The sequence below is a fragment of the Salmo salar genome, chromosome ssa20, assembly GCF_905237065.1.
Source record: "Salmo salar chromosome ssa20, Ssal_v3.1, whole genome shotgun sequence".
Lineage (NCBI taxonomy): Eukaryota > Metazoa > Chordata > Actinopteri > Salmoniformes > Salmonidae > Salmo > Salmo salar.
The window spans coordinates 36835301-36852614 of record NC_059461.1 but is presented as its reverse complement, the minus strand read 5'-3'; the positions used below and the strand labels follow the sequence as shown (position 1 = coordinate 36852614).

Sequence of the window (17314 nt, the reverse complement as noted above, 5' to 3'; positions counted from 1 at the left end):
TATGTTGTTACGACTGCCATATTGCGTCTCCATCCCAAGGCCCTTGCTTGGAAGTGTACTTCACCAGACTGCCAAGAACCTTGCCCTCATCCAGGCCAAGGTTGTGAGACACGGTAGTGATGACACCATAGGCCTTGTTGATCTCTGCACCAGACAGGATGCTCTTGCCAACATACTTGGGGTCCAACATGTACGCTGCGGCGTGTATGGGCTTCAGGCAGAAGTCTTCACACTTTTTGATGTATTTCAGAACTGTAGTTTCCTCTGCTTGGAGCAACAGTGAAGTGGGCAGGGCAGTACAGATTTCTTTTCTTACATCTGCAAGCAGTCTGAACATCAGAGGATGGCATTGTCTCCCTCAATCCGTGTAATGGCTACTGCTATAGGTTTCAGGAGTTTCAGGCTGCTTACCACTCTCTCCAAAAATACATCATCCAGGAGGATCCTCTTGATGGGGCTGTCCATATCGGCAGACTGTGATATGGCCATTTCTTGGAGAGACTCCTTCCCCTCCAGGAGACTGTCAAACATGATGACAACACCACCCCAATGGGTGTTGCTGGGCAGCTTCAATGTGGTGCTCTTATTCTTCTCACTTTGCTTGGTGAGGTAGATTGCTGCTATAACTTGATGACCCTTCACATACCTAACCATTTCCTTGGCTCACTTGTAGAGTGTATCCATTGTTTTCAGTGCCATGATGTCCTTGAGGAGCAGATTCAATGCATGAGCAGCACAGCCAATGGGTGTGACGTTGAGGGTAGGACTCCTCCACTTTAGACGAAGCAGCCTTCATGTTCGCAGCATTGTCTGTCACCAGTGCAAATACCTCTGTGGTCCAAGGTCATTGATGACTGCCTTCAATTCATCTGCAATGTAGAGACCTGTGTGTCTGTTGTCCCTTGTGTCTGTGCTCTTGTAGTGGTTGAGTGGTGAGTGGTGGGGATGATGTAGTTAATTATTCCTTGCCCACGAACATTCAACCACCCATCAGAGATGATTGCAATACAGTCTGCTTTCTCTATGATTTGCTTGGCCTTCACTTGGACTGTGTTGAACTCTGCATCCAGCAAATTATTAGATAAAGCATATCTGGTTGGAGGGGTGTATTCTGGGCGAAGAACATTCAGAAATGGGGCGGCAGGTAGCCTAGAGGTTAGAGTGTTGGACTAATAACCAAAAGGTTTCAAGATCGAATCCCTGAGCAGACAAGGTAAAGATTTGTCGTTCTGCCCCAGAACAAGGCAGTTAACCCACTGTTCCTAGGCCGTCATTGAAAATAAGAATTCGTTTTTAACTGACTTGCCTAGTTAAAGGTTAAATAAAAATCTATTCCAATACACATTGCCTGTGAGCATCAGAGGTGAACCAGTTGCATACACATCTTGAGCAAGACATTCATCAGCGTTTCTCTGACTACGTTCCTCCATTGAGTCAAAAAAACTTCTGAATCCAGGAGGACCATGAGCTGTTGCTATTGATAAAGGTGTCTAATTCATAACTGTCACCTCGAATAGAAGCAGTGGGACTTTTGTCAGAAGTTGTGAGCACTGAGGGAACTTTTGCACTTGGCCAGATGATTCTGCATCTTTGTGGCATTCTTCACATATGATTTGGCACAGTATTTGCAAATGTACACAGTTTTTCCTTCTACATTAGCTGCAGTGAAATGTCGCCACACATCAGATAGTGCCCGTGGCATTTTCCTGTAAAGATTAGAAAAAAATGAGTAAAAAAACCCCAACAAATACAATTCCATGTACAGATAAATAGTTAAGCAGTTAGATTAAACAACTCCTTTGTAGGATAAATGTTTTAAAATGAAACATGTATGGAAACAGGTGAATTAACAGTCTGCAGTTAGCAGGCTCAAGCAAGCTAAAACCCAATTGGTAGCAAAAATTAACTAGCTGAAATTGTTAACAAGTTAGAAATGATTTAAACACTTTGCTGTAGGTTACTATTTACTAGTTCACAACAAATGATGTATGTCATATAAAATATATTCATCCCAGACAGTATTGTAATCAAACCTTACCAGAAAGTATGTAGTCCTTGGCTCAGACAGTGTAGTAGTGTGGGCTCAATAGCATCTCAATAGTGTGCAAGATCTTGAGAATCAGCTGCACATGTGATGGAAGAATGCACTGTGTATGCAGAGGGTTGCAATTCCATTGAATTGGGGATAGTTTAATCAAAATATGCCACAAGAACTAGAATTGCCTTATGTGTATCCCACAAAAAAGGTTCACTGTTATAAGCTAACTTTTTTGATGAATTTAAGCAAAATTTCCAGGCATAACTTCCCATGGAACATTTCTGGAAAATGTACGGAAATTTACAGGAATGTTCCCGACCCTTTGCAACCCTACAGTAGGTACCATAAATAACTACTGTAAAAGGTTTGATCATGTAGCTTGGCTACAGTAGAAGATATGCGGGTCAAATGGCACCCTATTCCCTATATAGTGCACTACTTTTGACCATGGCCCATAACACTGGGCAGAAGTATTGCTCTTAATTATACACTAGGGCCCTCAAACTCAACTCTGGACCTCAAAGCCAGTTCCACTGCATTTTTTCATTGTTCCCCTCTAAATCAGGGACTGATTTATCTGTGCAATTAATTAATCAGGTAAAACAGAAAACCAGCGGACTCTGGACCTCATAGGGTAAGAGTTGAGTACCCCTGCACTAGGGAATAGAGTGTCATTTGGGACAGATCCAATGTCCTGTTCATTGTGCAATGATAGTCCTACTGTACTACTATTGCTACCAATAACAGCTAAATAATCCTCCTTTTAGTCTAATCCCTTTTATTAGTAAGAGCTGGCTAAGCCAATTCATGGAAATTATCACCTGGAAAAGATTTGTGTATCACCTCCTGCTGCCATGGGGGATCTCCCATTTTAATGTGCGATGTCAAACTTCTACAGCCCTCGGGTCCAGCCCCAGCAGATTGTTGACTTAAGTGCCTTTTTGAAACTACAAAAGGACATTTTTATATAGAAAATGTGTGTGCTTGAGCACTTGTTCAAATAAAGTATTCTTATCTACACATATTGGACATGTTGTTAAATTGCAGAGATGGCAGGCAATTACTCTGTTCCAGCAGCAGGTTGCTTTGAGGTCTGCAGAAATTAGTGTACTGTAGCAGGTGAGAACTTAATCGCAGCGCACTACTGTAGTGTTGTCTCTGTGTCTAAAGCCAGTTTATACCCAACACCCCAGGACATTAATATCCCACTACCTCTGTTTATTTATTTAGTTTATTCTTTATTATATTCCTCAGGCCAGGACCTTATTGCATACCTTGGTTGTGTTCCAAATGGCACCCTATTCTTATAGAGTGCACTACATTTGACCAGGGCCCACACAGTTCTGGTAAAAAATAAGTAATGCATTTGGCATTCAGCCCTTTTCTCTCTCTCCCTAACTCCCAGTGATTTAGAGATGTGGTTGGCTGTGGCAGCCACGTTGTGGCCTTGACACTTCGACCGAAGGCAGGGCTGTTGATAAGGCAGTGATTGTCTGAGTGCTGAGCAGCACCTCTAGAGTCTAAGGTGTGTGGATGGACACCATTCATCTCAAGGTGAGTGAGGTGCTCTGCTGCTGCCACGTCGCAACGTCAAGGTCACAGTGAGTGAATGAATGCTGAGTGATGGTGGACATGGACCTGCTATGGCTGCCATAAGTCCTGACCCTTCTGTTTAGCCTGCCACCAATCGATGGAGTCAGACATTATGTCTATGGGCCCTGATCAAAAGTAGTACAGGGAGCCATTTGTGACTCAGTTTATTTTCAAGCGTGCTTGTAGCGGCAATATGGCTTGTTCTCTCAAGCAAGGCTGTGCTACGCCAAGGGGAATCCTTTTCCATGTCCTAATTTCTCCCAACCTCCTCCTGATTGACATGGGCCAGAGCAGAACCTAAGTCACCCAAGTCAGGGTCTCAACTATGGGGTAATTTTCTTGAAGTAGGCCTGCCTCAATGATGTGGCTGTGATAATTAAGCAGTTATGCTATGATTCTCATTGTTTTAAGTGTGTAGTTTTCTATTTCTATACGTGTAGGTGTGATCGTATGTGGGTGTTATGAGCAGTTCTGATACATTTTTAATACAGCACTTTTCTAACTTTCACTTGGACTTTTTTGTTTATCCTCATATCAAATAACTACATCGCCTTTTTGACTTAGATGCCTCCATTGTTGTGCAAATATTGTATGATTATCTCCTTGATCAAATTGCAAAGTTCTGTTAATTTCCAAGAAGGGTACTTTAGCTGCACTCCAATCATCTTCATTGAATCATCAGGTTGAAGTAGATGCAAATATGTTTATAAAATGAGTTAATCAATCTTAATTTTGTGGTTGAAAATGGACTTGAATGCTTAATTTGGTTGTTTGAAGTTTATTGATACTTTGGGCAGTATTAGTGGCATCATACAAAAACATCTGATCTCAGCCTTGCCAAATCTTATCTCTGCTTACAGATGTATGTTACTCACTCTTGCTAGGGGCTCTTTGTATGTTTTGATACTTACCAGATCTGTATAGAAAACGATCTTAATTTGATCACTCTGTTGTCACAGAAATGTTTCCTGCGCTGCAGGAAATGACAATTGGAGTGAATTCAAGGTTTTATAAAGGGCTGCGAAAGTTTGGAATTTACAATTTAAAATTTCAGACTTGATTTGACCTAACGAAAAATGTATCAAACCCTACAAAAATGTCCATTAATTTAATCCACATAATAATGATTATTTTCCTGCTGTGAGAAGCAGGGTCAAATTAAATTGCCTCATCTGTAGCAAATGTCAGCTCTGTATCTTCACATTAAACTTTATTTCACTGAGGGACCATATACCATGTTTGGCAAGTGTGATGAATAAATGTATTCAAATTGCATATGAATCTGATCTGTATTAATTACAAATTCTAATTTCGAATAACTTTATTTCTAGCTCAAGACATGGCACTGAAACAGAGTGTAAAACATCATTTTCTATCTGAATATTTTAGGAGAAGAAAGCCAGACTGCCGGTGTCATGGACATGATGGATTTGTCATCTGGCTTATTTGACGAGCTAATTGAAATCTGTGCTCTGTCCTCTGCTAGATTAAGTGCTGCAAATGAATGGCCACTGTCTAGTAACCGATAAGATTTACCAGACACTCACTTAACTGGATGAATAGGAGAAATTGTTCCATAAATATATTTTTTTAAAGCATATTCACAATACTGTCATGGACTCCATTTGGGTTAATTTTATTCCAATGTGCAACCTATCTTTTACGACGAAAAACAACCTAGAATCATCTTCTGTTAATAAAGAAGTAGAATGATTTCTGCAGCTGTTCCTGATGGCCACACCCAATGAATGCAGTGAATAGAAATGTCAATATGACTGTGCCCGTTAGCGTTGAACTTCAGAGCCCTGAACAAAATCCATTTCTACATCTTAGCAAGGATGATTGGATAAAACAGCATGACTGAGGAAATAGATGATATTAATGTGCAATTTTGGATCATTTCGGATATTTCTTATTTTTTTGTTGAGTTAGTCTAAAGTCAATTTTAGCTCTGAAGTGGCTTTTGAGGTCTTGGTTTTAGGAGCCTTGACAAACGTATAGAACACTCCGTCGGGAAGGAAGCCTGAGGAGGGAGAGTGTATAGTAGAAACCCATTACACACGTCAGTCTCACTGTGGTGAAATCCATTATATGATCAGAGATCAGTCCAAAAGGTTACTTTTTTGATGTTGGAATTTGAAGCAGGCCCAGCCCAGGGTGATTTATGTTTTTAGCCTTCGGTTTCCAGGAACCTGTTTGAAATTCCCTTTTCAGGTTGATCAGTCAATACTGCTCCCAGAAACGACCAGCTATGCTCCACATGAGGAAGGGGGTCTGGCTGGGGGTTGGCTAAGAGGAATGCGAACTACTCCCAGCTCAGCCAGTAACCACTGGGGCTGGTTTATCAGGGTTGCATCCTAAATGGCCCCATCCTAAATGGCCCCCTATTTCCTTTATAGTGTACTACTTTTGACCAGGGCCCATAGGGCTCTGGTGAAAAGTAATGCATTCTAAATGGAATAGGGTGCCATTTGAGAAACACCCAAGGTTGCCTGGTTGGACTGTACTGTACTTCTGCTGCTTCTGAGAGGGATATGTCCTATCTCATTATGTATGGTCTATCAGAGGTGTTTAAGCCCCAGGCTATCCCCACATCCTATCTGTGATCCATCACACTGGGAAACGAGAAAGAACTGATAAGAATTGAATTGATAAGCAACGAAAAAGGATCAACTGCCGGTTGTGAAATGTTTGTTTCACATCCATCTATACAGGTCTATTGAGGTCAGGGATTTGTGATGGCCACTCCAATACCTTGACTTTGCTGTCCTTAAGCCATTTTGCCACAACTTTGGAAGTATGCTTGGGGTCATTGTCTATTTGGAAGACCCACGGTTTTGGAGCAGTGGCTTCTTCCTTGCTGAGCGGCCTTTCAGGTTATGTCGATATAGGATTCGTTTTACTGTGGATATAGATACTTTTGTACCTGTTTCCTCCAGCATCTTCACAAGGTCCTTTGCTGTTGTTCTGTGATTGATTTGCACATTTCGCACCAAAGTACGTTCATCTCTTGGAGACAGAACGCGTCTCCTTCCTGAGTGGTATGACGGCTGTGTGGTCCAATGGTGTTTATACTTGCATACTATTGTTTGTACAGATGAACGTGGTACCTTCAGGCATTTGGAAATTGCTCCCAAGGATGAACCAGACTTGTGGAGGTCTACAATTTTTTTTCTGAGGTCTTGGATGATTTATTTTGATTTTCCAATGATGTCAAGCAAAGAGGCACCTAGTTTGAAGGCAGGCCTTGAAATACATCCCCAGGTACACCTCCAATTGACTTGAATGATGTCAATTAGCCTATCAGAAGCTTCTATAGCCATAACATAATTTTCTGGAATTGTCCAAGCTGTTTAAAGGCGAAGTCAACTCAGTGAATGTAAACTCATGACCCACTGGAATTGTGATAAAGTGAATAATAAGTGAAATAATCTGTCTGTAAACAATTGTTGGAAAAATGACTTGTGTCTTTCACAAAGTAGATGTTCTAACCGACTTGCCAAAACTATAATTTTAACAAGAAATCTGTGGAGTGGTTGAAAAACAAGTTTTAATGACTCTAACCAATCTGACTTCAACTGTGTGTGTGTGTATATATATATACTCACTAGTTCCCTAAAATATATCTGTATACAAATCCATCAATGCACATGTAAAATCCTTCAGCAGGGCTTTGGGTGATGTCTGTGTATCACAAACACACACACACACACACACACACACACACATATATATATATATATATGTGTGTGTGTGTGTGTGTGTGTGTGTGTGTGTGTGTGTGTGTTTGTGATACACAGACATCACCCAAAGCCCTGCTGAAGGATTTTACATGTGCATTGATGGATTTGTATACAGATATATTTTAGGGAACTAGTGAGTGAAGGAGTTAATTATTTTGTTTTGTAGGGGTTGATAACCTTTTCGTAAGGGAAAATCAAGTCTGAAATTTCAAAGTGGAAATTACAAACGTCATAGCTTTTTTTAAACCTCAAATACATCCAATACATAATAAATACAGTTTATTATGTCTTGCATTGCAGGAAAGTTATCATGCAACAGGGTGATCAAATGAAGATGTTTCATCTGTTGCTGCTGTAATTTGCTTTGATGTAATAAAGTATGTGCTTTCTGCATGAACAGTTATGTTGTTTCTAAAAGGAAATGCTGTTTTTCATGATCGTTAACATTGAAGTATCCCCATCCTGAAGTGTGACTGTCAAGTGTAAAGTGCCTATCAGGCTCTAGGACCGTTTTCAGTCCTTGGCTGCGTTCCAAATGGCACCCTCTTCCCAATGGGGCCTAGTCAAAAGTAGTGCACTACAGTATATAGGGAACAGGGTGCCATCCCTGTTGTGTGCTACAGTGGCTGACTATGCCTGATTGCAGTGCAACAAACAGCCCTGGCCCCAAACAGCTCGCTCCAACTAATGGCCTTACACAGTAATGGGAGAATGGAGATGCAACATGATACCTCCTGTACTACCTCAGAAGCTGATTGCCCATGGCTAATAGTCACTAGTCTAATGAACATGCTTAATTAGGAAAATAGTATATGGACACTTGTGTATATGTTGATTTGAAAGGCACTTATGCGGATGGTATGCAATTGGGAGATTGAGGCTTACAAACAACTAAACACACAGCCTAGCCTTGTGCCATTGGGAGTTGGGCCGTGCCTGTTTGTCTGGCCAGGCCTGTTAATAGTTCCATGGCACAGATTGAATCTCAATTAGGTAAATCGTACACCATTGCAATGACGAGGTCAATCTCGGTGTGCCATTTCCTCACTGGAGTGTAGCCTCGCCACATGCTTTATTTAGGACAGTCATTGACTATGTATTAACCAATGAAACGTGCCTCGGCTGTAGCCCTACTTAGTAATGTTGTCACGATACCAGTATTGCGATAGTAGGAAGTAAGGAAGCAATGTAAGCAAAACTTACCAGAGTGAGAATTATCTATTGGAATGATAATTACACACTAAATTTACTGGACTGCAAAGTCTCTGTAGGCAGAGGAGGGAGATAAAGGCAGAACCAACATGTTTTGATGTTTTCCCTCCTATTTCCTGCAGACTTTCAAAATGAGGATCTCAAGGATTTTTTACTTTTCAATATCACAGGGCTGGGAATTGCCAGGGATCTCACGATACGATATTGTCACGATAATTCGGACGGTTCTATATGTATTGCGATTCGATACTGCGATTTAATGTTCCAAACATAAATAACACTGTATGTCTCCTGCAGAGAGATGAGAGCATGAGATAAATGAGCATGCTAGCAGATATCCATAGACTTCCAGTCATTGCGCTAACGCTCGTTAGCATTGGCTCACGAAACTACCTTTAACTTCCCTCATACAGGACACAGAGACATAATGGTATCCACGAGTTCATCTGACTCTGGGGAAGTAATAAATGGCCTCATTTCCAAAATGCTGAAGTATCCCTTTAAAGAAACATTAGATTTACTTCATAGTTTAGCTCTTACATGAGGAGACTAGGTATAGGCTCATGTATATAATGTATACTGAACAAAAATATAAACGCAACATGCAACAATTTCAGTTACAGTTCATATAAGGAAATCAGTCAATTGAAATAAATTCATTAGGCCCTAATCTATGGATTTCTCATGACTGGGCAGGGGCGCAGCCATGGGTGAGCATGGGCCTACCCACTTGCGAGCCAAAACTTGAGACATCTGTGGCATTGTCTTGTGTGACAAAACTGCACATTTTAGAGTGGCCTTTTATTGTCCCCAGCACAAGGTGCACCTGTGTAATCATCATGCTGTTTAATCAGCTTCTTGATATGCCACACCTGTCAGGTGGATGGATTATCTTGGAAAAGGAGAAATGCTCACTAACAGGGATGTAAACAGATTTGTGTACAACATTTGAGAGAAATAAGCTATTTGTGGGTATTGAAGATTTCTGGAATCTTTTATTTCAGCTCATGAAACATGGGACCAACGCTTTATATGTTGCGTTTATATTTTAGTTCAGTATATAAAGAATTCCTCGTTATTAATGAAGGTTCCAGTAGCAGCCACATTAAAGATTACGTAATATCTTAGCCCTTAATTACAACCATTAATCACTTTTGAAACAATTTGCACACAGACTGAAATAAGAAATGAAAAACCAGAGACCAGTAAGATCAGTCTTCTGCTCTCTCCACCACTTTGGTTGATTAGCATATTATAATTAGTTATGGGCAATTGGCCTCCTGGATGGTTTCATTAAAAAGCATCGCACTGGGATTTCATTAACAAGCTAATATAGTGGGCTCTGTTGGACCTGGTTTACCCTTGTGGATTTCATTTAAACTGGAACAGGAGATGATTCCCAAATTACACCCTATTCCCTTTATAGTTCACTGCTTTTAACCCTGTGCCATTTGAGATCCAGCAAGGCCCGTCTGCAAACAGCAAGGTGTGTCAAATAGTTTTAAATGTTTGTTTATGAATAATGTCTTGGATGCTCCCTCAAGAGCTTCGATGCAATTTCAATATGACTCAGCTAATTCTACCGTCTTGCTATCAGTCAGACGATATGTGATTTGCATTGTAATGCATTTATTCCATTCATTTAAGCTGTTGACTTGTCATCAAAAACCACTTAGATATACATTTCTGTTTACTCTCTGCTACGATAAACGATCCAGACATATTCACATAGAGCACATCTCCTAGCTCACCAGTTACAGGGGAAAGGTATTATAACAGCCCATCAACTCAGTGAGAATTAAATAGTCACACAGCAAACTTGATCCTCACAGATGTGGCACCTTAGGAAGACAGTGGAGACCATAGGAAGAACGGTACTAATTTGAAAGTAGTTGTACATAATGTCTCCCGAATCCCCTGCTGTTCTGGGATGTCATTGACAGGAAAGGTTACCATCGTCCTCCTCGTCCAAGTCTGGAGAGGAGAAGGGAGGTCTCCCTGGATCTTATCAGAGTGGCACATCGAGTTGAGCAGTGTTCCGCTTCCCTGCCTATCTCGGCTTCTCTCTTTCGCTCCTTTTCTCTCTCCTCTCCCTCTCCTTTTCTTTACTTCTCTTGGCTTCTCTCTCACCCTCTCTCTCTCGCACTCCCTCTCTCGCCTGCCCTCGCTCGCCCGTCCCCTCTCTCGTCCCCTCTCTTGCCCCCTCTCTCTCGCCCCCTTTGTCTCCCTCGCCACCCTTTCCCTCGCCCCCCTCTGTCTCCCTCTCGCTCCTTTTCCATCTCGTCTCCCTCTCGCTCCTTTACCCTCTCCTTTTCTTTACTTTTCTCGCCCCTCTCTCTCTCTCGCCCCCTCTCTCTCTCTCGCCCCCTCTCAGTCTCGCCCCCTCTCAGTCTCGCCCCCTCTCTCTCTCTCGCCCCCTCTCTCCCTCTCTCTCGCCCCTCGCCCCGTCTCTCTCTCACTTCCTCTCTCTCTCTCTCTCGCCCCCCTCGCCCCTCTCTCTTTCTCTCTCTCTCGCCCCTCTCTCTCTCTGTCTCTCGTCCCCACTCTCTCTCGCCCTCTCTCTCTCTCTCGCCCCCTCTCTCTCACCCACCCCTCTCTCTCTCTCTCTCTCTCTCTTGCACCCTCTCTCTCTCGCCCCCTCTCACTGCCGCCTATCTCTCTCTCGCGCCCCATCTCTCGCCCCCTCTCACTGCCGCCCATGTCTCGCCCCCTCTCACTGCCGCCCATCTCTCGCCCCCCTCTCTCTCGCCCCCCCTCTCTCCCATCTCTCGCCCCCCCTCTCTCTCGCCCATCTCTCTCCCCTCTCTCTCGCCCATCTCTCTCTCTCATCTCTTGCCCTCGCCCCCCCTCTCTGTCTCACCCTCGCCCCCCCTCTCTGTCTCGCCCGCTCTTACTCGCCCTCTCTGTCTCGCCCTCTCTGTCTCGCCCTCACCCTCTCACCCTCCCCCTCTCGCCCCCCTCTCCCTCTTTCACCCACCTCTCTCTCGCCCACCTCTCTCTCTCTCTCTCGCCCACCTCTCTCTCTCGCCCACCTCTCTCTCTCGCCCGCCCCTCTCTCTCTCTCTCTCTCTCTTGCCCCCTCTCTCTCGCTCCCTCTCTCGCTACCGTTCTACTGACAGCTCCCGGCTGTTTGGGAGAGCTGGAGACATATAGGGAAAAGGCATGCTGCTAGGACGAACAGAGTCTCATCACTTTCCTATAGACCTGTACAGCACAGATTGTGCACTATACTGTATCCATAGTAGGAGCTTTTCTTTAGACGTATTAACTTTTTCAGAAGACCTACAGTAGTGAAAAACTCACTCCTCAGAAGTTATTCTGTCTACTGTCCACTTCCTATGTCCTTCATTTGCAAATTCCAGGATATGACTTTCACATGTACAGTAGTTTGATCATTTCCAGAACCCAATCGGGGAACCCAGAGAGATGCTAATAACACGTAGTAGTAGGGAGACCAGAGCGTGTTGGCGGGACTTGTTAACCAGATTTCTTTCTTAACAGGGAAGGGTGTTTAGCTGCCAACTGAATTATTGATATGGCTCAGTAGTGACCTGCCACAGAGAAGGGCACACAGTTCATTCCAACAAATCTCTGACAGCACACATACTTTCATAGGACCAATCCAGCTCAGCAGCAACAAAGTATATTTTTTTTCTTCCTGAATTGTTATTTGTTCAAGGGATTTCTGTGGTGGTTTGGATGATTAGAACTGTTAGTAGCAAGCAGCAATGCCATGAAGCAGCCATCGTCACCCCTCAAATAACTGTTTTTATGGCCATCTGCCACAGAGATATCAGTTTAAAGAAAACATTGATCCCCTAACCGCCTAGTCAATTCACTTCTTTCATCACAAATGTTATCAGTATTGGTGTACTGTATGGTTTAGGCCAGGGCTTCCAAAACCCTGTCCTGGACGTTTTTGTTATTGCCCTAGCACTACACAGCTGATTCAAATAACCAACTCATTAAGCTTTGATTATTTCAATCAGCTGTGTAGTGCTACATACAGTACACCAATACCTTAAACCATACAGTACACCAATATTGGTGACCGAGTAAACCCTGGTTTAGGCTACTAGATGCTTGAAATTGTGGTCTGTGCACATTTATGTAACTGTCTCTTCTCTTCTAAAAGTCCACCTTAAGGGGAAGAGCTTCTTACAACAATTAAAGGCTGTTTGAGGCTTTATTTATACGTTTTCATCATGGTACACGGAGCTCCCTCTGCGCTAAGCCTTACAGCCAAACCATGAACCTTGGCCCAGCTTGTGTGAGTGTATTTACCTTGAAACACAGCAACACAGCACCTCTGACTGGTAATCACATTATTTATAATGAAACATCAACAGACTCTTGGAAGGATAGACTTAAGTGTTTTACACAAGGACATAGAGTAGCCAACCAAATAGAAAAAGTAGACAGCCAGGCATCCCCGGGCTGGAGAGATCTATTTTGGTGCCTTTAGTACATTCTAGTGTCTTGACTCGATCTGAAATGCACAGCAAAATGATTGAGTACTTTATTGAGTTTACCTCCCAGATTAGATAGAAATTATGGCATTGTGTAGATACATGACTTGTAATGTATTTTTAGTCGTTTTGGATCCTGTCTAGGCCTATATGATCAGGACTATTTTCTAAGTAAGAGAACATTAAACCTTAACATTTAACCTGTCTTCTTTTGAGATTAAAGTATTATTTACAGTTTTCCTTCAAGATCTGAATTGCCACAATTGTTTGTTCTTCAAATTATGTATTTTATTAAAACAGAAAAATGAAGTAAATACCTCACATGATTTTGAAAAATAAATTAAAGGTTTTGTTGCAGGAAATACGAATTACTGATGCATTGCATTCCATTCGTCTTATGATGAACTTGGGCAAATTAATAAACGTTCAATATATTTAGTTGATTCCCTATTAAGGTCAATACATTTTTTTATAATGTTGAATTCTGTTTTAAAGCCTGGATTCCGTGAGGGCCCTAATGATGATATCTGGAACAGCATGAGGCTCCCCACTACCTATTGTTTCTGCAGTGATGATTCACCATCTTCATCTAATGTTTCCATCATTTATCTGCAGATAATCACCAAAAAGCCTGCCAGCAGTGGTGTGTATTCATGGTTGCCAAGGGAAGCTCGGCTCCCCCCCAAAAAAGTACCAAAGAAAATAAATAATGATTTTATATATATTTCGTCTCTGTGTTTCATAATTTTCCTTCAATTCGCAAGAGGCTGAATGTATCTCACCGGAGAAAGCATCCAAGCGAGCAAAACAGCGCCCCTCTGTCTCTGTATGTGTAGCCCATCTATCTGATGCTGTCTGGTCAAAAACAGTATGATATTGTTGCCGCCCATAGCATTGAATGTACATGAAGCCAGCGAGCATTTGGCCTCCATTGATAAAAACAAAAATATTAAAATAATAGCCAATCATGGCATTTGTGTTTCTCTACAAGTCAGGTGGGTAAACATGTTTTTCTACGGGTGCACACACACACACACACACACACACACACACACACACACACACACACACACACACACACACACACACACACACACACACACACACACACACAGAAATCAGAACCATGGACAGCCACATCATATTTAGCTTATGTTGATTGGACTAAATACTTTTTGGTATCTTTTAGCTGTCACTGTATTAGACTAAGCAGAGATGATTTGATGATGTTGAATTTGAAATGGTGCTGAAATAGTGGATGCACCTCCTGTTTTCTTTGCGACTTACGGTTCTCTCCGTGGTTCTAAATCAATAGTTGTTTAGTAGTCCGAAAATGTCGGAAACATTAACTTGCTTGCTGTAGGTCATGTCACTGTTTGTTACATGCAATATGCCTCGTCGACTTCACGGGATAGAATTTGCTCTCCGGTTTTGTGATGAAACAAAGGTGTGGTTGAACTTATTCTGCCACTTTCTTATTGTCTAATCTTTAGGCCTATATATCATGGTGGCAAGGCATGTGAACTAACAGGTTACAGAGCAAAAAATGCAATAATCCTAACAGAATAGAAAGAGGAGTGGGAGGCCCCGGTGCACAACTGAGCAAGAGGACAAGTACATTATAGTGTCTAGTTTGAGAAACAGAAACCTCACAAGTCCTCAACTGGCAGCTTCATTAAATAGTACCCGCAAAACACCAGTCTCAATGTCACCAGTGAACAGGCGACTCCGGGATGCTGGCCTTCTAGGCAGAGTTGCAAAGAAAAAGCCATATCTCAGACTGGCCAATAAAAATAAAAGATGGGAAAATGAACACAGACACTGGACAGAGGAACTCTGCCTAGAATGCCAGCATCCTGGAGTCGCCTCTTCACTGTTGACGTTGAGACAGGTCATCTGATGCAGCACTCCATCACTCTCCTTGCGTCAAATAGCTCTAACCCACTCTGGGGGTGTGTTTTGGGTCATTGTCCTGTTGAAAAAGAAATGATAGTCCCACTAAGCGCAAACCAGTTGGGATGGCGTATCGCTGCAGAATGCTGTGGAAACCATGCTGGTTAAGTGTGCCTTGAATTCTAAATAAATCACCAACAGTGTCACCAGCAAAGCACCCCCAAACCATCACACCTCCTCCATGCTTCTCGGTGGGAACCACACATGCGGAGATCATCCATTCACCTACTCTGCGTCTCACAAAGACATAGCGGTTGGAACCAAAAATCTCAAATTTGGATTCACCAGACCAAAAGAATGGTGGAAATCCATGCTTCACAGTGTGAACCACACATGCGGAGATCACAGAGACATGGTGGTTTGAACCAAAAATCTCAAATTTGGATTCATCAGACCAAAGGACAGATTTCCACCAGTCTAATGTCCATTGCTCATATTTCTTGGCCCAAGCAAGTCTCTTCTTATTATTGGTGTCCTTTAGTAGTGGTTTCTTTGCAGCAATTAAACCGTGAAGGCCTGATTCATGCAGTTTCCTCTGATCAGTTGATATTGAGATGTGTCTGTTACTTGAACTCTGTGAAGCATTTATTTGGGCTGCAATTTCTGAGGCTGGAACTCTAATGAACTTATTCTCTGCAGCAGAGGTTACTCTGGGTCTTCCTTTCCTGTGGTGGTCCTCATGAGAGCCAGTTTCATCATAGCGCTTGATGGTTTTTGCGACTGCACTTATTAAAGAAACTTTCAAAGTTCTTGAAATTTTCCGGATTGACTGACCTTCATGTCTTAGAGTAATGATGGACTGTTGTTTCTCTTTGCTTATTTGAACTGTTCTTGCCATAATGTGGACTTGGTATTTTACCAAATAGGGCTATCTTCTGTATACCACCATACCTTGTCACAACACAACTGATTGGCTCAAACACATTAAGAAGTAAAGAAATTCCACAAATACATTTTTAACAAGGCACACCTGTTAATTGAAATGCATTCCAGGTGACTACCTCATGAAGCTGGTTGAGTAAATGCCAAGAGTGTGCAAAGCTGTAATCAAGGCAAAGGGTGGCTACCTTGAAGAATCTCAAATATAAAAATATATTTTGATTTGTTTAACACTTTTTTTGGTTACTATAGGATTCTACAGGTGTTATTTCATAGTTTTGATGTCTTCACTATTATTCTACAATGTAGAAAATATAAAAAATAGAGAAAAAACATTGAATGAGTAGGTGTTTCCAAACTTGTGTGTGTGTGTGTGTGTGTGTGTGTGTGTGTGTGTGTGTGTGTGTGTGTGTGTGTGTGTGTGTGTGTGTGTGTGTGTGTGTGTGTGTGTGACGAGATGCACATGTCTCCGCCCTAACAATGGGAGTCATTGTCCCCAAATGTAGGAAGGTGGGCGACAATCTTAGGTCCAAAATAATCCCAATGAAACGCATTGAATTTATTTTGGACAGATTTTGGCGAGAGTTAAACCTCTCGCTTCGCCTCTTCCTCTCTGATGCGTTTCTCTTTCATCGCTCGCTTTGTGACTGACAGATGGCTATAGATACACACGGCAAAGCGTGGCTTAACATGACCACTCCACTGAGTAGGGTGCTCCCATTACTCCCATGCAATAAGCCAAACTTTGGTGGTATCCACTTTTTTTTGTCCTTTCAATAAACTTCTTCAGCAGCCTTCCGTGTTCTTATTAACATACTTGGCTGTCACAACAACATATGATTTGCATGGTACCTATTCTTCGACTCTTATTCTGACACCCTAATTCGTTATCCGACATGCTAACACTCACAGTAAAGCTGTCACAATATACTTACGTCATTATTTGTTTGCCACAAGCTTTTATGCCCATTTGCTTATGTTATCTGGCTGGCTAGTGCGAGATGTTAATCTCGATTTAATTTGCTTGTTTTACATATGTCGCATAATTACTTCCAGTCTTTGCCTGCCTTTGAATGGTCTAGGTATTTAGAAAAGTAGATTTTTCTAGTCTTGCCTATATGTCCTTTCAACTTGCGGGAGACCAGCTGGGGAAACAACACTACCAAATGGCCCAAGTAGCCTATGGCGATATCTATACCTACTTGGAGGAGTCTCCAGGTTTTCATAAATGTCCAAATGCAGAAGAATATTGTAGCTGTTACTTGGACGGCTACCGCTCACTAGTCCTTACTACAAGCTAGCTAGTGAGATACAAACAAATGCTAGCGACTTACCGGTGATGAAGTGCTTCCAACACACACAACTGTATCGAGTAACCGGAGCCCACAGCTTTCCATCATCACAGTGTAGTAGCCTGAAACCGTGAG

The 17314-nt window shown here is 42.3% G+C and overlaps 1 protein-coding gene across 3 annotated transcripts in view; it reads left to right on the top strand.

Annotated features, from left to right (window-relative positions):
• The window catches only part of LOC106580525 (netrin receptor UNC5D), a 209788-nt gene that overhangs the window by 41269 nt on the left and 151205 nt on the right, over positions 1-17314 (top strand). The gene's annotated exons all lie outside the window — the stretch shown is intronic.